Here is a 25,664-nt window from a genome sequence, read left to right as displayed (position 1 = left end):
CCCAAGCACACACCAAGTGGACCCAGAAGTGGATTTTTACGTCATTTACTCATTTCTGTATACCCTAGGTTACTAGTTTACTATTAATAGGATCTTTTGACATTGTATCTGTACCTCATGACACTTTACACGTTTCTTTGTGTACCTTCCACAGCATGAGTCTCTAAACCCCATGGTTAGGGGTGAGGAGCTCTGCTGTGTCTTGATGGATTAATGCAATTACTACTGTTTTTCATTCAATCATGCTTGCTTCCATTCTAAGATATCACTTGTTCTTAAATCGGATGAATGTGATGATCCGTGACAATCATCATCATTCTCAACTATGAACGCGTGCCTGACAACCACCTCCGTTCTATCTTAGATTAAGTAGATATCTCTTGGATTCTTTGACCGGAATCTTCGTGGTATAAGCTAGAACTGATGGCGGCATTCAAGAGAATCCGGAAGGTCTAAACCTTGTCTGTGGTATTCTGAGTGGGATTCAATGATTGAATGACTGTGACGAGCTTCAAACTCCTGAGGGCGGGGCGTTAGTGACAGACGCAAAAGAATCACTGGATTCTATTCCGGCTTGATTGAGAACCGACAGATGGATAGCCGTGCCGTGACAGGGTGCGTTGAACATTTCCACTGAGAGGATGGGAGGTAGCCATTGACAACGATGAAACCCTTGCATACAGCTTGCCATGGAAGGAGCCTTGCATGCTTGAAGAAGAAGACAGTAGGAAAGCAGAGATTCAGAAGATGGAGCATCTCCAAAACCTCAACCTGTTCTCCATCACTGCAATTCAAGTACCTGTTTTATGTTCTTTTGCTTTTTACAATCAATCCTGATAATCTCTGATATCCTGACTAAGATTTACAAGATAACCATAGCTTGCTTCAAGCCGACAATCTCCGTGGGATCGACCCTTACTCGCGTAAGGTATTACTTGGACGACCCAGTGCACTTGCTGGTTAGTTGTGCGGGATTGCAAAAGTGTGATTGCAATTTCGTGCACCAAGTTTTTGGCGCCGTTGCCGGGGATTGTTCGAGTTTGGACAACTGACGGCTTATCTTGTTGCTTAGATTAGGACTGTTTTATTTTTGTTGGTTTAGAGTCTTTTAGTTGAGTCTAGTTTCATATTTTAAGTTTGGTGTCAATTGCATGCTTTTGTTTTTTTTTTCTTTTAGTTTTTCGAATTTGCATGTCCTTAGTCTCTTTTTGATCCTTAAAAATTTTAAGTTTGGTGTCTTCTTTGTGTTTTCCTTTAAGTTTTCGAAAATTTGTGTTTGATTTTCTAAAAATTTTAAGTTTGGTGTCTTTTGTGCTTTTATTCACTTAAAAATTTTTCAAAAATTTGTTCTTGGTGTTCATCTTGATCTTCAAAGTGCTCTTGGTGTTCATCTTGACATTCAAAGTTTTCTTGTTTGTTCTCTTTGTTTTGATCTAAAATTTCTAAGTTTAGTGTCGTTCTGTTGTTTTTCTCTTTCCTCATTAAAATCTAAAAATAAAAAATTATCCTTTCCTTGTTTTACTCATAATTTTCGAAATTTTGCATTAAATTAGTCAAAGATTTTCAAAATCATATCTTTTCAATCATTTTTATTTGCAATCATATCTTCTCAATCATATCTTTTTCAAAATAATTCTCAATCATATCTTTTTAATTAATTAATTAATTTAGTTTTCAATTTGCTTTGATTTTATTTTTTGAAATTTTATTTTATTTTCCATTTATTTTCTTTTATTATTTTCGGTCACTTTTAATTAAAATAAAAAAACTTTACTTGTGAATCCATATCATATTCCCTTTCTCCATCATGGACCTAAGTGGAATTGAACAGTCCAGAAGGACTCTGGAGTCATATGCTAACCCCATTACAACTGCATATGGGAGTAGCATATGTATACCTCCCATTAAAGCAAGCAGCTTTAAGCTAAATCCTCAACTCATTATCATAGTGCAGCAAAATTGCCAGTATTCCGGTCTTCCTCAGGAAGAGCCTACTGAGTTTCTGGCACAGTTCTTACGAATTGCTGACACAGTACATGATAAAGAGGTGGATCAGAATGTCTACAGACTATTACTGTTTCCATTTGCTGTAAAAGATCAAGCTAAAAGGTGGTTGAATAACCAACCTACAGCAAGCATAAAGACATGGAAACAGTTATCAGACAAATTCCTGAATCACTTTTACCCTCCAAAGAGGATGACACAGCTAAGGCTGGACATCCAAGGCTTTAAACAAGAGGATAATGAATCCCTTTATAATGCCTGGGAGAGGTATAGAGGTATGCTAAGAAAGTGCCCCTCTGAAATGTTTTCAGAGTGGGTACAGTTAGACATCTTCTACTATGGGCTTACAGAAAAAGCTCAGATGTCTTTAGACCACTCAGCTGGTGGATCTATACACATGAGGAAGACAATTGAAGAAGCTCAAGAGCTTATAGACACTGTTGCTAGAAACCAATATTTGTACTCTAGCAATGAGTTCTCTCCAAAAGAGGAAGTCATGGCACTAGCCACTGATCCTAATCCTCAAGAACAGATGATTGAGCTTAATCAACAATTGCTCCTGATGACAGAACAGTTAGCAGAATTTAAAGAGATGCTCCATGAAACTAAAGTTGCTAACAAGAACATGGAACTGCAGTTGAATCAAGCTAAACAGCAAATATCTAAACAAATAACAGAGGAATGCCAAGCAGTTCAACTAAGGAGTGGGAAGACACTGAATAACACTGCTCAAAAGAGCAGAAAGCCAAATAAGGAACAATTGACAGAGGATAACCAAACCACTGTTCAAAATCCCTCTGAGGACAGTAAGAGCCCAGAGAGGAACACTTTTGGCGTTCAAACGCCAGAAAAGGGGGGAAAGCTGGCGTTAAACGCCCATTCCCTGCCCAGTTCTGGCGTTCAAACGCCAGAAAAGGGGGAAAAGTTGGCGTTAAACGCCCATTTTCCACCCAATCCTGGCGTTCAGACGCCAAGGGAGGATCAGACATCTGAGAGTGCTGACAGTAATCCCTCTAACAAGGCTTCTTCAACCACTTCTGTAAGGAATAAACCTGCAGCATCTAAGGTTGAAGAATATAAAGCCAAGATGCCTTATCCTCAAAAACTCCGCCAAGCGGAACAGGATAAGCAATTTGCCCGCTTTGCAGACTATCTAAGGACTCTTGAAATAAAGATTCCGTTTGCAGAGGCACTTGAGCAAATACCTTCTTATGCTAAGTTCATGAAAGAAATCTTAAGTCATAAGAAGGATTGGAGAGAAACTGAAAAAGTGTTTCTCACTGAAGAATGCAGTGCAGTCATTCTAAAAAGCTTACCAGAAAAGCTTCAAGATCCAGGAAGCTTTATGATACCATGCACATTAGAAGGTGCTTGCACCAAGACAGCCCTGTGTGATTTTGGAGCAAGCATCAATCTAATACCTGCATCCACTATCAGAAAGCTTGGGTTGACTGGAGAAGTCAAACCAACCCGGATATGCCTCCAACTTGCTGATGGCTCCATTAAATATCCATCAGGCATAATAGAGGATATGATTGTCAAGGTTGGGCCATTCGCCTTTCCAACTGACTTTGTGGTGCTGGAAATGGAGGAGCACAAAAGTGCAACTCTCATTCTAGGAAGACCTTTCCTAGCAACTGGACGAACTCTCATTGATGTACAGAGAGGGGAAGTAACCCTGAGAGTCAATGAGGATGAGTTCAAGTTGAATGCTGTGAAAGCTATGCAGCATCCAGACACACCAAATGATTGCATGGGCGCTGACATTATTGACTCTCTGGTAGAAGAGATCAATATGACTGAAAGCCTAGAATCAGAGCTTGAGGACATCTTCAAAGATGCTCAACCTGATCAAGAAGAATCAGTGGAGACAAAGGAATTTTCGAAAATTCCTCAGGAGGGGGATAAGCCTCCCAAACCTGAACTCAAACCACTACCACCATCCCTGAAGTATGCGTTTCTGGGAGAGGGTGACACTTTTCCAGTGATTATAAGCTCTGCTTTAAATCCACAGGAAGAGGGAGCACTGATTCAAGTGCTAAGGACACACAAGACAGCTCTTGGGTGGTCCATAAGTGATCTCAAGGGCATTAGCCCAGCTAGATGCATGCACAAGATCCTGTTGGAGGATAATGCCAAACCAGTGGTCCAACCACAAAGGAGGCTAAATCCAGCCATGAAGGAGGTGGTGCAGAAAGAGGTCACTAAATTACTAGAGGCTGGGATTATTTATCCTATTTCTGATAGCCCCTGGGTGAGCCCTGTCCAAGTTGTCCCCAAAAAGGGAGGCATGACAGTGGTTCATAATGAAAAAAATGAACTGGTTCCTACAAGAACAGTCACAGGGTGGCGTATGTGTATTGACTACAGAAGGCTCAATACAGCCACCAGAAAAGATCATTTTCCTTTACCATTCATAGACCAAATGCTAGAAAGACTAGCTGGTCATGATTATTACTGCTTTTTGGATGGCTATTCAGGCTACAACCAAATTACAGTAGACCCTCAGGACCAAGAGAAAACAGCATTTACTTGCCCTTCTGGCGTGTTTGCCTACAGAAGGATGCCTTTTGGTCTGTGCAATGCACCTGCAACCTTTCAAAGGTGCATGCTCTCTATCTTCTCAGATATGGTAGAGAAATTTCTGGAAGTCTTCATGGATGACTTCTCAGTATACGGAGACTCATTCAGCTCCTGTCTTAATCACCTAGCACTTGTCCTGAAAAGATGCCAAGAGACTAACCTGGTTTTAAACTGGGAGAAATGTCACTTTATGGTGACTGAAGGAATTGTCCTTGGGCACAAAATTTCAAGCAGGGGAATAGAGGTGGATAAGGCAAAGGTAGAGGTAATTGAAAAATTACCACCACCTGCCAATGTTAAGGCAATCAGAAGCTTTCTGGGGCATGCAGGATTCTACAGAAGGTTCATAAAGGATTTTTCGAAAATTGCAAAACCTTTGAGTAACCTGCTAGCTGCTGACACACCATTTGTGTTTGACACACAGTGTCTGCAGGCATTTGAGACCCTGAAAGCTAAGCTGGTCACAGCACCAGTCATCTCTGCACCAGATTGGACATTGCCATTTGAACTAATGTGTGATGCCAGTGATCATGCCATTGGTGCAGTGTTGGGACAGAGGCATAACAAGCTTCTGCACGTCATTTATTATGCCAGCCGTGTTCTAAATGACGCACAGAAGAATTACACAACCACAGAAAAAGAGTTACTTGCAGTGGTCTATGCCATTGACAAGTTTAGATCCTATCTAGTGGGATCCAAAGTGGTTGTGTACACTGACCATGCTGCTCTTAAATACTTACTCACAAAGCAGGATTCAAAACCCATACTTATAAGATGGGTGTTGCTTCTGCAAGAGTTTGATATAGAAATAAGAGACAGAAAAGGGACAGAGAACCAAGTAGCTGATCATCTGTCCCGAATAGAACCAGTAGCTGGGGCGTCCCTCCCTTCTACTGAGATCTCTGAGACCTTCCCAGATGAGCAACTCTTTGCCATTCAGGAAGCTCCATGGTTTGCAGATATTGCAAACTATAAAGCTGTGAGGTTCATACCCCAGGAGTACAGCAGAGTGCAAAGAAAGAAATTAATTTCAGATGCTAAGTACTACCTCTGGGATGAACCATATCTCTTTAAGAGATATGCAGACGGAGTGATCCGCAGATGTGTACCCAGAGAAGAAGCACAAGGATCCTATGGCACTGCCATGGATCACAATATGGAGGACATTTTGGAAGTGAGCGAACAGCCACTAAAGTCCTCCAATGTGGCTTCTACTGGCCTACTCTCTATAAAGATTCCCGAGAGTTTGTGCGTAACTGTGACAGTTGCCAAAGAGCTGGTAACTTGCCTCACGGATATGCCATGCCTCAATAAGGGATATTAGAGATAGAATTGTTTGATGTATGGGGAATTGACTTCATGGGGCCATTCCCACCATCATACTCAAACACTTACATTCTGGTGGCAGTGGACTATGTATCTAAGTGGGTAGAAGCAATTGCTACACCCACTAATGATACCAAGACCGTGCTAAAATTCCTCCAGAAACACATCTTCAGCAGGTTTGGTGTTCCCAGAGTATTAATCAGTGACGGGGGCACTCATTTCTGCAATAGACAGCTATACTCTGCTATGGTTAGATATGGAATTAGCCACAAAGTGGCAACTCCGTATCATCCACAGACAAATGGGCAAGCTGAGGTCTCTAACAGAGAGCTAAAAAGAATCCTGGAACGGACTGTGATAGCCCGAAGAAAGGATTGGGCAAAGAGCTTGGATGATGCTCTGTGGGCATACAGAACAGCATTCAAGACTCCTATAGGAACCTCTCCATACCAACTGGTGTATGGGAAGGCCTGTCATCTGCCCATGGAACTGGAACATAAAGCCTACTGGGCAACCAGATTCCTAAACATGGATGCTCAGTTAGCTGGTGAAAAAAGATTACTCCAGCTAAATGAGCTAGAGGAGTTCAGACTCAATGCCTTTGAGAATGCAAAAATTTATAAGGAAAAGGCAAAGAAATGGCATGACAAGAAGTTGTCAACCAGAGTCTTTGAGCCAGGACAAAAAGTTCTGCTCTTCAACTCTAGGCTCAGACTGTTTCCAGGAAAACTTAAATCCCGGTGGAGGGGTCCGTATGTGATTACAGGAGTATCACCATATGGATATGTTGAGCTTCAGGATATTGATTCTGACAAAAAGTTCATTGTTAATGGACAGAGAATCAAGCATTATCTTGAAGGCAATTTTGAGCAGGAATGCTCAAAACTGAGACTTGAGTGATTCTCAGTAAAGGTCCAGCTAAAGACAGTAAAGAAGCGCTTGCTGGGAGGCAACCCAGTCATTAGGAGGTTATATGATTTGTTCTTACAGAGGCAAGTATCAAAAATGAAGGAATTCACAGAGTTACAGAAGGATTCAGCTCAAAAAGCAGAGAAAAAGAGCTTACTGGCGAAAAAATGCCAGTAAGGGGCATTTTGGGCGTTAAACGCCCAGAATGGTACGAATGGTGCCATTTTGGGCGTTAAACGCCAGAATGGGCACCATTCTGGGTGTTTAACGCCAGGTGTGCAGCATCCTGGGCGTTTAGAAAAATGCCCAGTGATAAAGGAATTCTGGCGTTTAACGCCAGCCAGGGCACCTGGCTGGGCGTTAAACGCCCAAAAGGGGCAACAAATGGGCGTTAAACGCCAGAATGGGTGCCATTCTGGGCGTTTAACGCCAGAAAGGTGGGGGGACCACAATTTTGTTTTCAAATCAAATTTTTTCAAACTTTCCTTTTCTTACCCATATTTTTCTACAAAAACACATTTCAATCTCTCATCATTCACTTTCAAATTTTCAAAAATCTAAAATCATTCTTCAAATCTCTCAAATCATTCCCAAATTTTGTTCAAAAACTTACCCTTCTCTCAATTTCTTTCCATATCTTCTCAAATCTCCTTTCAAATTTTTCTTTTTTTCGAAATCTCTCTTCCCCACTTTATAAATACACGTTTGGCCCCCCTCATTCCACCACACCATTCGAATTTACTCTTCCTCTCTCTCTCTTCTTTCCTTTCTTTTGCTTGAGGGCAAGCAAACCTCTAAGTTTGGTGTGCTTTTCCATGATCACTAAGCCAAGATTCATCAAGATCATGGCTCCTAAGGGAAAACAAACCAATTTAAGAGGAAAGAAAGTGAATAATCCAAAGAATCTTTGGAATCAAGAGAAGTTCTTAACCAAAGAACATGAATACCATTATCACAAAATAATGGGTCTGAGGTCAGTGATCCCGGAAGTAAAATTTGATCTGAAAGAAGATGAGTATCCGGGGATCCAAGAGCAAATTCGAGACAGAGGATGGGAAGTTCTAACCAATCCTGAAATAAAGGTTGGAAGGAATATGGTTCAGGAATTCTACTCAAATATGTGGCTAACAGATAAGCAGAGAATGACTGGAACTGCTTACCATACCTACAGAACCATGGTCAAAGGGAAAGTTATGTACTTCCATCTGGACAAAATAAGAGAAATCTTCAAATTACCTCAACTGCAAGATGATCCTGAATCCTTTAATAGGAGAATGGTGAGAGAAGATAAAGGGTTGGATCAAGTTCTAGAGGACATATGCCTCCTTGGAACTAAGTGGATAACCAATTCAAAGGGTGTCCCAAACCAACTCAAGAGGGGAGACCTCAAACCAATTGCAAGAGGTTGGCTAGACTTTATTGGGCGTTCCATACTGCCCACTAGCAACCGTTCTGAGGTCACTATCAAGAGAGCAGTGATGATTCATTGCATTATGCTTGGAAAAGAAGTGGAGGTTCATCATGTGATTGCTTGTGAGATCTACACAATTGCAAATAAGAATTCCACTGAAGCTAAACTAGCTTACCCAAGCTTGATCTCCTTGCTCTGTAAAGAGGCTGGGGTAAAGATGGGAGTAGATGAATTCATACCCATTGAACATCCAATCACCAAGAAGTCAATGGAAGGACAAATGCAAGACAACTCTATCAAAAGGAGGGCGCAGGAGTTCCTCCCTGAATTCCCTGAAATTGGCTACTGGGCCAGCCTAGAAGCATCTATCAACAAGTTGCAAGAGACTATGGAGCAACTGAAGGAAGAACAGCAGAATCAGAACTGCATGCTCTGCAAATTGCTGAAGGAACAAGAGAAACAGGGGCGTGAACTCCAAGAGTTGAAACACCAAAAGCTCTCCTCTCAAGCTGAGGGAGCATCCACTTCTTAAAATCAAGGTTGTTGAGTCCTAACTCTGTGAAAACCTCTATCATTAGGAGCCTAGTTTAAATTTTTGTTTTCTAATTTTATTTTTTAGTCTCATCTTATATCTATTTTTGAGTCTTGTTCTCAATTCATAATTAATAAAATTTAAAATTCATCTCTTAAAGCTATGAATGTCCTATGAATCCATCACCTCTCTTAAATGAAAAATGCTTTAATCACAAAAGAACAAGAAGTACAGGATTTCAAAATTTATCCTTGAAAATAGTTGAATTAGTTTGATGTGGTGACAATAATTTTTGTTTTCCGAATGAATGCTTGAACAGTGCATATGTCTCTTGAATTTGTTGTTTTGAGAATGTTAAAAAATTGTTGGCTCTTGAAAGAATGATGGAAAAGGAGAACTGTTATTGAGGATCTGAAAAATTATCAAATTGATTCTTGAAGCAAGAAAAAGCAGTGAAAAAAAAAATTCGAAAAAAAAGAAGAAAGAAAAAAAAAGAAAGAAATAAAGTTGTGATCCAAGGCAAAAAGAGTGTGCTTAAGAACCCTGGACACCTCTAATTGGGGACTCTAGCAAAGCTGGGTCACAATATGAAAAGGTTCACCCAATTATGTGTCTGTGGCATGTATGTATCCGGTGGTAATACTGGAAGACAGAGTGCTTTGGGCCACAGCCAAGACTCATACACTGGCTATGTTCAAGAATCATTATACTTAACTAGGAGAATCAATAACACTATCTGAGTTCTGAGTTCTTATAGATGCCAATCATTCTGAACTTCAAGGGATAGAGTGAGATGCCAAAACTGTTCGGAGGCAAAAAGCTACTAGTCCCGCTCATCTAATTGGAGCTATGTTTCCTTGATATTTTGGAGTCTATAGTATATTCTCTTCTTTTTATCCTATTTTGATTTTCAGTTGCTTGGGGACAAGCAACAATTTAAGTTTGGTGTTGTGATGAGCGGATAATTTATACGCTTTTTGGCATTGTTTTTAGTATGTTTTTAGTATGATCTAGTTAGTTTTTAGTATATTTTTATTAGTTTTTAGTTAAAATTCACTTTTCTAGACTTTACTATGAGTTTGTGTGTTTTTCTGTGATTTCAGGTATTTTCTGGCTGAAATTGAGGGTCCTGAGCAAAAATCTGATTCAGAGACTGAAAAGGACTGCAGATGCTGTTGGATTCTGACCTCCCTGCACTCGAAGTGGATTTTCTGGAGCTACAGAAGCCCAATTGGCACGCTCTCAACGGCATTGGAAAGTACACATCCTGGGCTTTCTAGCAATATATGATAGTCCATACTTTGCCCAAGATTTGATGGCCCAAACCGGCGTGGCAAATCAGCCTCAGAAATTCCAGCGTTTAACGCTGGAACTGGCATAAAACTTGGAGTTAAACGCCCAAACTGGCATAAAAGCTGGCGTTTAACTCCAGAAAAGGTCTCTACACGAAAATGCTTCATTGCTCAGCCCAAGCACACACCAAGTGGACCCAGAAGTGGATTTTTACGTCATTTACTCATTTCTGTATACCCTAGGTTACTAGTTTACTATTAATAGGATCTTTGACATTGTATCTGTACCTCATGACACTTTACACGTTTCTTTGTGTACCTTCCACAGCATGAGTCTCTAAACCCCATGGTTGGGGGTGAGGAGCTCTGCTGTGTCTTGATGGATTAATGCAATTACTACTGTTTTTCATTCAATCATGCTTGCTTCCATTCTAAGATATCACTTGTTCTTAAATCGGATGAATGTGGTGATCCGTGACAATCATCATCATTCTCAACTATGAACGCGTGCCTGACAACCACCTCCGTTCTATCTTAGATTAAGTAGATATCTCTTGGATTCTTTGACCGGAATCTTCGTGGTATAAGCTAGAACTGATGGCGGCATTCAAGAGAATCCGGAAGGTCTAAACCTTGTCTGTGGTATTCTGAGTGGGATTCAATGATTGAATGACTGTGACGAGCTTCAAACTCCTGAGGGCGGGGCGTTAGTGACAGACGCAAAAGAATCACTGGATTCTATTCCGGCCTGATTGAGAACCGACAGATGGATAGCCGTGCCGTGACAGGGTGCGTTGAACATTTCCACTGAGAGGATGGGAGGTAGCCATTGACAACGGTGAAACCCTTGCATACAGCTTGCCATGGAAGGAGCCTTGCATGCTTGAAGAAGAAGACAGTAGGAAAGCAGAGATTCAGAAGATGGAGCATCTCCAAAACCTCAACCTGTTCTCCATCACTGCAATTCAAGTACCTGTTTTATGTTCTTTTGCTTTTTACAATCAATCCTGATAATCTCTGATATCCTGACTAAGATTTACAAGATAACCATAGCTTGCTTCAAGCCGACAATCTCCGTGGGATCGACCCTTACTCGCGTAAGGTATTACTTGGACGACCCAGTGCACTTGCTGGTTAGTTGTGCGGGATTGCAAAAGTGTGATTGCAATTTCGTGCACCACCTTGCTTCTCTTGTTCTTTGAGTAGTTTGCAGAGCATGCTGTTTTGATTCTGCTGCTCTTCTTTGAGTTGATCCATAGCTTCTTGCAGCTTGGTGACAGATGCTTCTAAGCGGGCCTAATAGTCAAATTGAGGGATTTCTGGGAGGAGCTCATGCACCCTCCTCTTGATGTATTCCCGCATCTTTACATAACAGACTAATCAAGCTTAGGTAAGCCAATTTGGCCTCAGTGGATTCCTTTTTTGCAAATATGTAAACTTCACAAGGAATCAGCTGATGAACCTCCATTTCTTTTTCCAGCATAATACAGTGAATCATCACTGCTCTTTTGATAGTAACTTTAGAGCGGTTACTGGTGGGAAGTATAGAACACCCAATGAAATCCAGCCAGCCCCTAGCAACTGGTTTGAGATCTCCTCTCTTTAGTTGGTTTGGAACACCTTTTGAATTGGTTATCCACTTGGTTCCAGGGAGACATATGTCCTCTAGAACTTGATCCGGATTTTTATCTTTAGCCATTCTCCTATTAAAGGATTCTGGATCATTTTATAGTTGAGGAAGTTTAAGGACTTCTCTCACTTTGTCAAGGTGGAAGTAAATAACCTTCCCTCTGACCATAGTCCGAAAAGAGTATAAAGCAGTTCCCTCTATTCTATGCTTATCCGTCATCCACAGATTTCATAGAATTCCTGGATCATGTTTCTTCCAACATGTATCTCAAGATTAGCCAGGATTTCCCAGCCCCTGTTTTGGATCTGCTCTTGGATCTCCGGGCATTCGTCTTCTTTCAGATTGAACTTAACTTCTGGGATCACTGATCTTTTGCACACAATTTTGAAGTAATGATTTGCATATTCTTTGGTGCAGAACCTCTTATGTATCCAAGGTAGTTTTGGATTGTTTTCTTTCTTGCCTCTTGAAGTGGGTTGTTTTCCTATGGGGGCCATGAATTCAGTCTGTTTTAGCTCACTGATCATGGAAAATCACACCAAACTTAGAGGTTTGCTTGTCCTCAAGCAAAAGAAAAGAAAGAAGAGGAATAGAGGGAGAGAAGGATTCAAATAATGGGTCAAGGATGTTGGCCGAATGTAAATTTAAAGGGGAGGAGGGGTGGGTTTCGAATTTTTAGAAAAAGATAAGATAGAAAGATATGATTGATAAAAGATAAACATGATATGAAAAAGATAATATTTTTAAATTTTAAAGAGATGAAAAAGATAAGAGGAAGTTAACTCTGAATTTTTGTTAATGCATCTAAGAAATAAAAGATAATATGGATGAATGAAAAAGATTTGGAAAGAAATTGGAAAGAAAAAATGAGTTTTAAAAACATTTGAAAAATAATTGAAAAAGAATTTATAAGATTATTAATTTTTTGAAATGGAAATTGAATGATGAATATTTGTAACATTTTTATGCAGAAAATTATGAATTAAAACATGAAAATTCGAAAAAAAAGTTGAATTGGAAATGAAATTACCTCCCCCTTGCTATTCTGGCGTTTAACGCCCATCTGGTGGCCATTTTGGGCGTTTAACACCCAGCCAAGTACCCTGGCTGGCGTTAAACGCCAGAAATCCTTTGCCACTGGGCATTTTTCTGAACGCCCAGGATGCTGCTGTTTCTGGCGTTAAACGCCCAAAATGCTGCCCATTCTGGAATTTAACACCCAGAATGATACCTTTATTGGCGTTAAACGCCCAGAATGATAGCCATTCTGGCGTTTAACGCCCAAAATGCCTCTTTACTAGCGTTTTAACGCCAGTGAGCTTTGTTTCTCTGTGATTCCTCCACTTTATGTTCTGAACCTTCATTTCTCTTAATTATTTACTGAAATGTATTAATAAACATGAATAACAAAATTAAATAAACTCATATAATTGTTATAAACATCTAATTTTTGCTAATGGCTGGGTTGCCTCCCAGCAAGCGCTTCTTTACTGTCTTTAGCTGGACTTTACTAAGCTTTAATCTAGTCTTAGTCTTGAGCATTCTTGCTCAACATTGCCTTCAAGATAACACTTGACTATCTGTCCATTAATAATGAACTTTTTGTCAGAGTCAATATCCTTAAGCTCTACATATCCATATGGTAACACACTTGTAATCACATATGGTCCCTTCCACCGGTATTTCAATTTCCTAGGGAACAATCTGAGCCTAGAGTTAAACAGCAGAACCTTCTATCCTGGCTCAAAGACTCTAGATGACAGCTTTCTATCATGCCACCTTTTTGCTTTCTCCTTGTAAATTTTAGCATTTTCGAAAGCATTGAGTTTTAACTCCTCTAGCTCATTCAACTGGAGTAATCTTTTCTTTCCGGCTACCTTAGCATCAAGGTTTAGGAACCTGGTTGCCCAGTAGGCCTTGTGTTCTAGTTCCACTGGCATATGACCGGCTTTTCTATACACAAGCTGGTATGGAGAAGTCCCTATAGGAGTCTTGAATGCGGTTCTGTATGCCCACAGAGCATCATCCAAACTTCTTGCCCAATCCCTTCTATGGGTACTTACAGTCTGTTCTAGGATTTGTTTTAGTTCTCTATTTGAGACTTCAGCCTACCCATTTGTCTGTGGATGATATGGAGTTGCCACTTTGTGGTTAATTCCATATCGGATCAGAGCAGAGTCAAGTTGTTTATTACAAAAATGAGTGCCTCCATCACTGATCAATACCCTAGGGACACCGAATCGGCTAAAGATATGCTTCTAGAGGAACTTCATCACTATCTTAGTATCATTAGTGGGTGTTGCAATTGCCTCTACCCATTTAGATATATAGTCTACTACTACCAGAATATAAGTGTTTGAATATGATGGTGGGAAAGGCCCCATGAAGTCAATACCCATACATCAAACAACTCAATCTCCAAGATCCCTTGCTGAGACATGGCATAACTGTGAGGTAGATTACCAGCCCTCTGGCAACTGTCACAGTTACGTACAAACTCTCTGGAATCTCTATAGAAAGTAGGCCAGTAGAAGCCATATTGGAGAACCTTTGTGGTTGTTCGCTCACCTCCGAAATGTCCTCCATATTGTGATCTATAGAAATGCCATAGGATCTTTTGTACTTATTCTCTAGGCACACATCTACGGATTATTCCATCTGCACATCTCTTAAAGAGATATGGTTCATCCCATAAGTAGTACTTTGCATCAAAAACCAATTTTTTTATTTGCTGCCTACTGTACTCTTTGGGTATGAATCTCACAGCTTTATATTTTGCAATGTCCACAAACCACGGTGCTTCTTGAATGACAAAGAGTTGCTCATCCAAAAAGGTTTCAGAGATCTCAGTAGGAGGGAGGGACGCTCCTGCTACTGGTTCTATCCGGGACAGGTGATTAGCTACTTGGTTCTCTGTCCCTTTTCTGTCTCTTATTTCTATATCAAATTCTTGCAGAAGCAACACCCATCTTATGAGTCTGGGTTTTGAATCCTACTTTGTAAGGAGATATTTTAGAGCAGCATGGTCAGTGTACAGAATCACTTTTGATCCTACTAAGTAAGATCTGAACTTGTCAATGGCATAAACCACTGCAAGCAACTCCTTTTCTGTGGTTGTGTAATTCTTCTGTGTGTCATTTAAAACATGGCTAGCATAATAAATGACATGCAGAAGCTTGTCTGTCCTAATACTGCACCAATGGCATGGTCACTGGCATCACACATTAGTTCGAATGGTAATGTCCAGTCTGGTGCAGAAATGATTGGTGCTGTGACCAGTTTAGCTTTTAGAGTCTCAAAGGCCTACAGACACTCTGTGTCAAAGATAAATGGTGTATCAGTGGCTAGCAGATTACTCAGAGGTTTTGCAATTTTTGAAAAATCTTTTATAAACCTCCTATAGAACCCTGCATGCCCCAGAAAGCTTCTGATTGCCTTAACATTGGCAGGTGGTGGTAATTTTTCAATTACTTCTACCTTAGCTTGATCCACCTCTATTTCCTTGTTCGAAATTTGTGCCCAAGGACAATTCCTTCAATCACCATAAAGTGACATTTCTCCCAGTTTAAAACCAGGTTAGTATCTTGGCACATTTTTAGAACAAGTGCTAGATGGTCAAGACAGGAGCTGAATGAGTCTCCAAATACTGAGAAGTCATCCATGAAGACTTCCAGAAATTTCTCTACCATATCAGAGAAGATAGAGAGAATGCATCTCTAAAAGGTTGCAGGTGCATTCCACAAACTAAATGGCATCCTTCTGTAAGCGAATACTCCAGATGGACATGTGAATGCTATTTTCTCTTGGTCCTGAGGATCTACTGCAATTTGGTTGTAACCTGAATAGCCATCCAAAAAGCAGTAGTATTCATGACCTGCAAGTCTCTCCAGTATCTGGTCTATGAATGGTAAAGGAAAATGATCCTTTTTGGTGGTTGTATTAAGCCTTCTGTAGTCAATACACATACGCCACCATGTAACTGTTCTTGTAAGAACCAGTTCATTCTTTTCATTATGAACCACTGTCATGCCTCCCTTTTTGGGGACAACTTGAACAGGGCTCACCCAGGGATTATCAGAAATGGGATAAATAATTCCAGCCTCTAGTAACTTAGTGACCTCTTTTTGCACCACCTCCTTCATGGCTGGATTCATCCGCCTTTGTGGTTGAACCACTGGCTTAGTATCATCCTCTAATAGGATCTTGTGCATGCATCTGGCTGGGCTAATGCCCTTAAGATCACTTATAGACCATCCAAGAGCTGTCTTGTGCGTCCTTAGCACTTGAATTAGTGCTTTCTCTTCCTATGGCTCTAAAGCAAAGGTTATGATTACTGGAAAATTGTCATCTTCTCCCAGAAATGTATATTTCAGGGATGGTGGTAGTGGTTTGAGCTCGGATTTAGGAGGCTTCTCCTCTTCCTAAGGAGTTTTTAGAGATTCTTCTATTTTATTTGGTTCCTCCAAATCAGGCTGAACATCTTTAAAAATGTCCTCTAGCTCTGATTCGAGACTCTCAGTCATATTGACTTCTTCCACCAGGGAGTCAATAATATCAACGCTCATGCAATCTTTAGATGTGTCTGGATGCTACATAGCTTTGACAGCATTCAACTTAAACTCATCCTCATTAACTCTCAGGGTCACCTCCCATTTTTGGACGTCAATGAGAGTTCGTCCAGTTGCTAGGAAAGGTCTTCCTAGAATGAGAGTGGCACTCATGTGTGATGAGCGGATAATTTATACGCTTTTTGGCATTGTTTTTATATAGTTTTTAGTAAGTTTGAGCCACTTTTAGGGATGTTTTCATTAGTTTTTATGTTAAATTCACATTTCTGGACTTTACTATGAGTTTGTGTGTTTTTCTGTGATTTCAGGTAAATTCTGGCTGAAATTGAGGGACTTGAGCAAAACTCTGAAGAAGGCTGACAAAAGGACTGCTGATGCTATTGGAATCTGACCTCCCTGCACTCGAAATGGATTTTCTGGAGCTACAGAACTCCAATTGGCGCGCTCTCAACGGCGTTGGAAAGTAGACATCCAGGGCTTTCCAGCAATACATAATAGTCCATACTTTATTCGAAGATTGACGACGTAACTTGGCGTTGAACGCCAAGTACATGCTGCTGTCTGGAGTTAAACGCCAGAAAAACGTCATGATCCGGAGTTGAACGCCCAAAACACGTCATAACTCGGAGTTCAACTCCAAGAGAAGCCTCAGCTCGTGGATTAATCAAGCTCAGCCCAAGCATACACCAAGTGGGCCCCGGAAGTGGATTTATGCATCAATTACTTACTCATGTAAACCCTAGGAGCTAGTTTATTATAAATAGAACATTTATCTATTGTATTAAAAATCTTTGATCACTTTAAGTCTTTTGATCATTCGGTCTTGTGACCACATGGGGGCTGGCCATTCGGCCATGCCTGAACCTTCTACTTATGTATTTTCAACGGTGGAGTTTCTGCACACCATAGATTAAGGGTGTGGAGCTCTGCTGTACCTCAAGTATTAATGCAATTCTATTGTCTTTTATTCAAATCTCTCTTATTCTTATTCCAAGATATTCATTCGTACCCAAGAACATGATGAATGTGATGATAAGTAACCCTCATTATCATTCTCACTTATGAACGCACGTGATTGACAACCACTTCCGTTCTACATGCAACCGAGCTTGAATATGTATCTCTTAGATTCCCCAACAGAATCTTCGTGGTATAAGCTAGATAGATGGCGGCATTTATGAGGATCCGGAAAGTCTCACCTTGTCTGTGGTATTCCGAGTAGGATCCTGGGAATCCGGAAAGTCTCACCTTGTCTGTGGTATTCCGAGTAGGATTCCGGTAATGAATGACTGTGACGTGCTTCAAACCTGCAAGTGCTGGGTGTTAGTGACAGACGCAAAAGAATCAAGGGGTTCTATTCCAGTAGGCGCAGGAACCAACCAGTGATTAGCCGTGCTGTGACAGAGCGCGTGAGCGTAGTTTTCACTGCGAGGATGGGATGTAGCCATCAACCATGGGTGATGCTTCCAGACGATTAGCCATGCGAGTGACAGCCGCATAGGATCATTTTCCCGAGAGGATTGAAAGTAGCCACCGCTGATGGTGAACCCCTATACACAGCTTGCCATGGAAAGGAGTAAGAAGGATTGAGTTGAAGCAGTGGGAGAGCAGGCGTCCTTGAGCCATACAGTATCTCCATTCGCTTATCTGAAATTCCCACCAATGAATCTGCATGCGTATTCTATCCCTTTTATTATTTATTTTCTTATTTCTATTTTCGAAACCATAAACCAATCTTAATCTGCCTAACTGAGATTTACAAGGTGACCATAGCTTGCTTCATACCAACAATCTCTGTGGGATCGACCCTTACTCACGTAAGGTTTATTACTTGGACGACCCAGTACACTTGCTGGTTAGTTGAACGGAGTTGTGTCCACTCGTGCCAATTTCAAATTCCATAATTTTACAATGAGTGCAACTCAAAGAATAGTGATCACAATTTCGTCCACCAAGTTTTTGGCGCCGTTGCCGGGGATTGTTCGAGTATGGACAACTGACAGTTCATCTTGTTGCTCAGATTAGGTAATTTTCTTTTCAAAAATCTTTTTCAAAATTTATCTTTTCTTTTTCGTTTTTTCCAAAAATATTTTTCGAAAAAAAAATAATAAAAATTCAAAAAAATCATAAAATCATAAAAAATTCAAAAATATTTTGTTGTCTTGTTTAAGTCTTGAGTCAATTTTTAAGTTTGGTGTCAATTGCATGCTTTAAAAATTTTTTCTTGCATTTTTCGGAAATCTCATGCATTCATAGTGTTCTTCATGATCTTCAAGTTGTTCTTGACAAGTCTTCTTGTTTGATCTTGATGATTTCTTATTTTGTGTTGTTTGTTGTTTTTCATGTGCATTTTTTGTTTGTTAGAGTCCATGCATTAAAGATTTCTAAGTTTGGTGTCTTGCATGTTTTCTTTGCATCAAAATTTTTTCAAAATTATGTTCTTGATGTTCATCATGATCTTCAAAGTGTTCTTGGTGTTCATCTTGACATTCATAGTGTTCTTGCATGCATCTTGTGTCTTGATCCAAAATTTTCATGTTTTGGGTCATTTTTGTGTTTTTCATTAAAAATTCAAAAATCAAAAAAATATCTTTTCCTTATTTCCCTCCAAATTTTCGAAATTTTGGGTTGACTTGGTCAAAAATTTTTAAAAATTAGTTGTTTCTTACAAGTCAAGTCAAAATTTCAATTTTTAAAAATCTTATCTTTTCAAAATCTTTTTCAAAAATCATATCTTTTTCATTTTTTTATTATTTTCAAAAATTTTAAAAATTAATTTTCAAAATCTTTTTCTTATCTTTATATCAAATTTTCAAAAATTAGCTAACAAGTAATGTGATTGATTCAAAAATTTGAAGTTTGTTACTTTCTTGTTAAGAAAGGTTCAATCTTTAAGTTCTAGAATCTTATCTTGTAGCTTATTGTTAGTGAAATTATTTTTAAAATTAAATCTTTTCAAAATATCTTTTTCAAATATATCTTTTTATCTTTTATCTTATCTTTTTCAAAAATTTGATTTTTTTCAAAATTTGATTTCAAAATATCTTATCTAACTTCTTATCTTCTTATCTTTTTCAAAATTTGATTTCAAATCTTTTTCAATCAACTAACCAACTTTTTGTTTATTTCTTATCTTTTTCAAAACCAACTAACTACTTTTCCCTCTCTAATTTTCGAAAATATCTCATCTCTTTTTCAAAAATTCTTTTTGTTTTAAATTTTAATTTTAATCTTATCTTATCTCTAATTTTCGAAAATTACTAACCTCTTTTTCAAAAACTATTTTCGAAATCTCTCTTCTCTTCTCTTATTCTATTTAATTAATTAATTACTAACACTTCTCTTCACCTCTCTTCAACTAAGAATCCGAACTTCTTATATCCCTTGTATTTGGATTCTTCTACCCCTTTCTTCTTCTACTAACATAAAGGAATCTCTATACTGTGACATAGAGGATTCCTCTTTCTTTTCTTGTTTTCTTCTCTTTCATACGAGCAGGAACAGGAAAAAAGGCACTCTTGTTGAAATTGATCCAGAACCTGAAAGGACTCTGAAGAGAAAATTAAAAGAAGCTAAATTACAACAATCCAGAAACAACCTTTCAGAAATTTTCGAACAAGAGAAGGAGATGGCAGCCGAAAATAATAATAATAATGCAAGGAGAATGCTTGGTGACTTCACAAAGCCAACGTCCAAGTTTGATGGAAGAAGCATCTCCATTCCTGCCATTGGAGCCAATAACTTTGAGCTTAAGCCTCAACTAGTTGCATTAATGCAACAAAACTGCAAGTTTTATGGACTTCCATCTGAAGATCCTTATCAGTTTTTAACTGAGTTCTTGTAGATCTGTGAGACTGTAAAGACGAATGGAGTTGATCCTGAAGTCTACAGACTCATGCTTTTCCCTTTTGCTGTAAGAGACAGAGCTAGAATATGGTTGGATTCACAACCTAAGGATAGCCTGGACTCCTGGGATAAGCTGGTCACTGCCTTCTTGGATAAATTCTTTCCTCCTCAAAAGCTGAGCAAGCTGAGAGTGGATGTTCAAACCTTCAAGCAAAAAGATGGTGAATCCCTCTATGAAGCTTGGGAAAGATATAAGCAGCTGACCAAAAGATGTCCATCTGACATGTTTTCAGAATGGACCCTATTAGATATATTCTATTATGGTCTCTCTGAATTTTCGAAAATGTCATTGGACCATTCTGCAGGTGGATCTATTCACCTGAAGAAAACGCTTGAAGAGGCTCAAGAACTCATTGACATGGTTGCAAACAACCAATTCATGTACACCTCTGAGAGGAATTCTATGAATAATGGGATACCTCAAAAGAAAGGAGTTCTTGAAATTGATGCTCTGAATGCCATATTGGCTCAGAACAAAATGTTGACTCAACAGGTCAACATGATCTCTCAAAATCTGAATGGATTGCAACATGCATCCAACAGTACTAGAGAGGCAGCTTCTGAAGAAGCATATGATCCTGAGAACCCTGCCATGGCAGAGGTTAATTACATGGGTGAACCTTATGGAAACACCTATAACCCATCATGGAGAAATCATCCAAATTTCTCCTGGAAGGATCAACAAAAGCCTCAACAAGGCTTTAACAATGGTGGACGCAATAGGCTGAGCAATAGTAAGCCATATCCATCATCTTCTCAGCAACAGATAGAGAATTCTGAACAAAACACTTCTAATCTAGCCAATATAGTCTCTGATCTGTCAAAGGCCACTTTCAGTTTCATGAATGAAACAAGATCTTCCATCAGAAATCTGGAGGCACAAGTGGGCCAGCAGAGTAAGAAAGTCATTGAAACTCCTCCCAGTATTCTCCCAAGCAATACAGAAGAAAATCCAAAAGGAGAGTGCAAGGCCATTGATGTGATCAATGTGGCCGAATGCACAAGGGAGGAGGAGGACGAAAATCCTAGTGAGGAAGACCTCCTGGGACGTCCCTCAAGCAAGACGGAGTTTCCCATTAAGGATCCAAGGGAATCTGAGGCCCATACAGAGACCATAGAGATTCTATTAAATCTCCTTCTGCCATTCATGAGCTCTGAAGACTATTCTTCCTCTGAAGAGGAAGAAGATGTGACTGGAGAGCAAGTTGCTCAATATTTAGGAGCTATCATGAAGATGAATGCCAAGCTGTTTGGTAATGAGACTTGGGAAAGTGAACCACCCTTGCTCATTAGTGAACTAGATACTTGGATTCAGAAAACTCTACCTCAAAAGAAACAAGATCCTGGCAAGTTCTTAATACCTTGTACCATTGGCACCATGAGCTTTTTCAAAGCTCTATGTGATCTAGGGTCAGGGATAAATCTTATGCCACTCTCTGTAATGGAGAAGTTAGGGATCATTGAGGTACAACCTGCCTTGTTCTCATTGCAATTGGCAGATAAGTCATTGAGACAAGCTTATGGAATAGTAGAGGACGTGCTAGTAAAGGTTGAAGGCCTTTACATCCCTGCTGATTTCATAATCTTAGACACTAGGAAGGAAAAGGATGATTGCATCATCCTTGGAAGACCTTTCCTAGCCACAGCAGGAGCTGTGATAGATGTCAACAGAGGTGAATTAGTCCTTCAATTGAATGGGGACTACCTTGTGTTTAAGGCACATGGCCATCCCTCTGTGACAAAAGAGAGTAAGCATGAAGAGCTTCTCTCAGTTCAGAGTCAAGAAGAACCCACACAGTCAAACTCTAAGTTTGGTGTTGTGAGGCCACAACCAAACTCTAAGTTTGGTGTTAAGACCCCATATCCAAACTCTAAGTTTGGTGTTGGGACTACACTAACATTGACCTGATCACCTTGTGGCTCCATGAGAGCCACTGTCAAGCTATTGACATTAAAGAAGCGCTTGTTGGGAGGCAACCCAATTTTATTTATCTAATTTTTATTTTTTATTGTTATTTTGTGTTTTATTAGGTACATGATCATGAGGAGTCACGAAAAAATCAAAAAAATTAAAAACAGGGTCAAAAATAGAAGAAAAAAATTTTTCACCCTGGAGGTCGCGCAGACTGGCGTTCAACGCCAGTAAGGTGCATCTGGCCGGCGTTCAACACCAGAACAGAGCACCATTCTGGCGCTGAACGCCAGAAACAAGCAACATCCTGGCGCTGAGCACCATTTTAGGGATGTTTTCATTAGTTTTTATGTTAAATTCACATTTCTGGACTTTACTATGAGTTTGTGTGTTTTTCTGTGATTTCAGGTAAATTCTGGCTGAAATTGAGGGACTTGAGCAAAACTCTGAAGAAGGCTGACAAAAAGACTGCTGATGCTGTTGGAATCTGACCTCCCTGCACTCGAAATGGATTTTCTGGAGCAACAGAACTCCAATTGGCGCGCTCTCAACGGCGTTGGAAAGTAGACATCCAGGGCTTTCCATCAATACATAATAGTCCATACTTTATTCGAAGATTGACGACGTAACTTGGCATTGAACGCCAGGTACATGTTGCTGTCTGGAGTTAAACGCCAGAAAAACGTCATGATCCGGAGTTGAACGCCCAAAACACGTCATAACTCGGAGTTCAACTCCAAGAGAAGCCTCAGCTCGTGGATTAATCAAGCTCAGCCCAAGCATACACCAAGTGGGCCCCGGAAGTGGATTTATGCATCAATTACTTACTCATGTAAACCCTAGGAGCTAGTTTATTATAAATAGAACATTTATCTATTGTATTAGGGATCTTTGATCACTTTAAGTCTTTTGATCATTCAGTCTTGTGACCACATGGGGGCTGGCCATTCGGCCATGCCTGAACCTTCTACTTATGTATTTTCAACGGTGGAGTTTCTGCACACCATAGATTAAGGGTGTGGAGCTCTGCTGTACCTCAAGTATTAATGCAATTCTATTGTCTTTTATTCAATTCTCTCTTATTCTTATTCCAAGATATTCATTCGTACCCAAGAACATGATGAATGTGATGATAAGTAACCCTCATTATCATTCTCACTTATGAACGCACGTGATTGACAACCACTTCCGTTCTACATGCAACCGAGCTTGAATGTGTATCTCTTAGATTCCCCAACAGAATCTTCGTGGTATAAGCTAGATAGATGGCGGCATTTATGAGGATCCAGAAAGTCTCACCTTGTCTGTGGTATTCCGAGTAGGATCCTGGGAATTCGGAAAGTCTCACCTTGTCTGTGGTATTCCGAGTAGGATTCCGGTAATGAATGACTGTGACGTGCTTCAAACCTGCAAGTGCTGGGCGTTAGTGACAGACGCACAAGAATCAAGGGGTTCTATTCCAGTAGGCGCAGGAACCAACCAGTGATTAGCCGTGCTGTGACAGAGCGCGTGAGCATAGTTTTCACTGCGAGGATGGGATGTAGCCATCAACCATGGGTGATGCCTCCAGATGATTAGCCATGCGAGTGACAGCCGCATAGGATCATTTTCCCGAGAGGATTGAAAGTAGCCACCACTGATGGTGAACCCCTATACACAGCTTGCCATGGAAAGGAGTAAGAAGGATTGAGTTGAAGCAGTGGGAGAGCAGGCGTCCTTGAGCCATACAGTATCTCCATTCGCTTATCTGAAATTCCCACCAATGAATCTGCATGAGTATTCTATCCCTTTTATTATTTATTTTCTTATTTCTATTTTCGAAACCATAAACCAATCTTAATCTGCCTAACTGAGATTTACAAGGTGACCATAGCTTGCTTCATACCAACAATCTCTGTGGGATCGACCCTTACTCACGTAAGGTTTATTACTTGGACGACCCAGTACACTTGCTGGTTAGTTGAACGGAGTTGTGTCCACTCGTGCCAATTTCAAATTCCATAATTTTACAATGAGTGCAACTCAAAGAATAGTGATCACAATTTCGTCCACCAATGTGCTTCTTCATTTTTAGCACTACAAAGTCAGTGGAAAAGGAAAATGGCCTAACCTTGACAATCATGTCCTCAATTACGCCTAATAGAATTTTAATGGAGCCATCAGCAAGATCACAAAAAGCTGTCTTGGTACAAGCATCCTCTAATGTGCATGGTATCATAAAGCTTCCAGGATCTTTGAGCTTCTCTGGTAAGCTCTTTAATATGACTGCACTGCATTCTTCATTGAGAAAAACGTTTTCAGTCTCCCTCTAATCATTCTTATGACTTAAGATCTCTTTCATGAACTTAGCATAAGAGGGTATTTGCTCAAGTGCCTCTGCAAACAGAATCTTTGTTTCAAGAGTCCTGAGATAGTCTGCAAAGTGGGCAAATTGTTTATCCTGTTCCGCTTGGCAGAGTTTCTGAAGATAAGGCATCTTGGCTTTATATTCTTCAACCTTAGTTGCTGCAGGTTTATTTCCTATAGAAGTGGTTGGACAACCATGCTTAAGGGGGTTGTTATCAGCACTTGCAGGTGTTTGATCCCTCATTGGCGTTTGAACGCCAGAATGGGGTGCTATATGGGCGTTTAACGCCGACTTCTGCCTCTTTTCTGGCATTTGAACGCCAAAATCATTCCTCTCTGGGCTCTTACCGTCCTCAGAGGGATTTTGGATAGTGAATTGGTCATCCTCTGTCAAATGTTCCTTTCTTGGCTTTCTGTTGCTTTGACTTGAGACATTCAATGTCTTCCCACTCCTTAAATGAATAGCTTGGCACTTGGTGCATGAAATTGTGTATGCCAATATTAATAGACTATTTCTCACAGCTTCGCACAACTAACCAGCAAGTGCACTGGGTCGTCCAAGTAATACCTTACGTAAGTAAGGGTCGAATCCCACGGAGATTGTTGGTTTGAAGCAATCTATGGTTATCTTGTAACTCTTAGTCAGGATATCAATTTTTATTATCAGTTTGAATTGCAAATAAATGAAAGAGCATGAAATAAATACTTATTATGCAGTAATGGAGAATATGTTGGAGTTTTGGAGATACTTTGTCCTCTGAATTTCAGCTTTTCTCTTGTCCTCCTCTTCACACACGCAAGGTTCCTCCTATGGCAAGCTGTATGTAGGGTGTCACTGTTGTCAATGGCTACTTCGCATCCTCTCAGTGAAAATGGTCCAAATGCTCTGTCACAGTACGGCTAATCATCTGTCGGTTCTCGATCATATCGGAATAGGATCCATTGATCCTTTTGCGTCTGTCACTACGCCCAACACTCGCGAGTTTGAAGCTCATCACAGCCATCCAATCCTTGAATCCTACTCGGAATACCACAGACAAGGTTTAGACCTTCCAGATTCTCAAGGATGCTGCTGGATTCTAGCTTATACCACAAAGATTCTGATTAAGGAATCTAAGAGATACTCATTCAATCTAATGTAGAACGGAGGTGGTTGTCAGGCACATGTTCATGGATTGAGAAAGGTGATGAGTGTCACGGATCATCACCTTCTTCATAGTGAAGCACGAATGAACATCTTAGATA

Source organism: Arachis hypogaea, chromosome 10 (assembly GCF_003086295.3).
Source record: "Arachis hypogaea cultivar Tifrunner chromosome 10, arahy.Tifrunner.gnm2.J5K5, whole genome shotgun sequence".
Taxonomy (NCBI): Eukaryota; Viridiplantae; Streptophyta; class Magnoliopsida; order Fabales; family Fabaceae; genus Arachis; species Arachis hypogaea.
The sequence above is the reverse complement of the archived record's forward strand: the minus strand, read 5'-3'. Positions refer to the sequence as shown.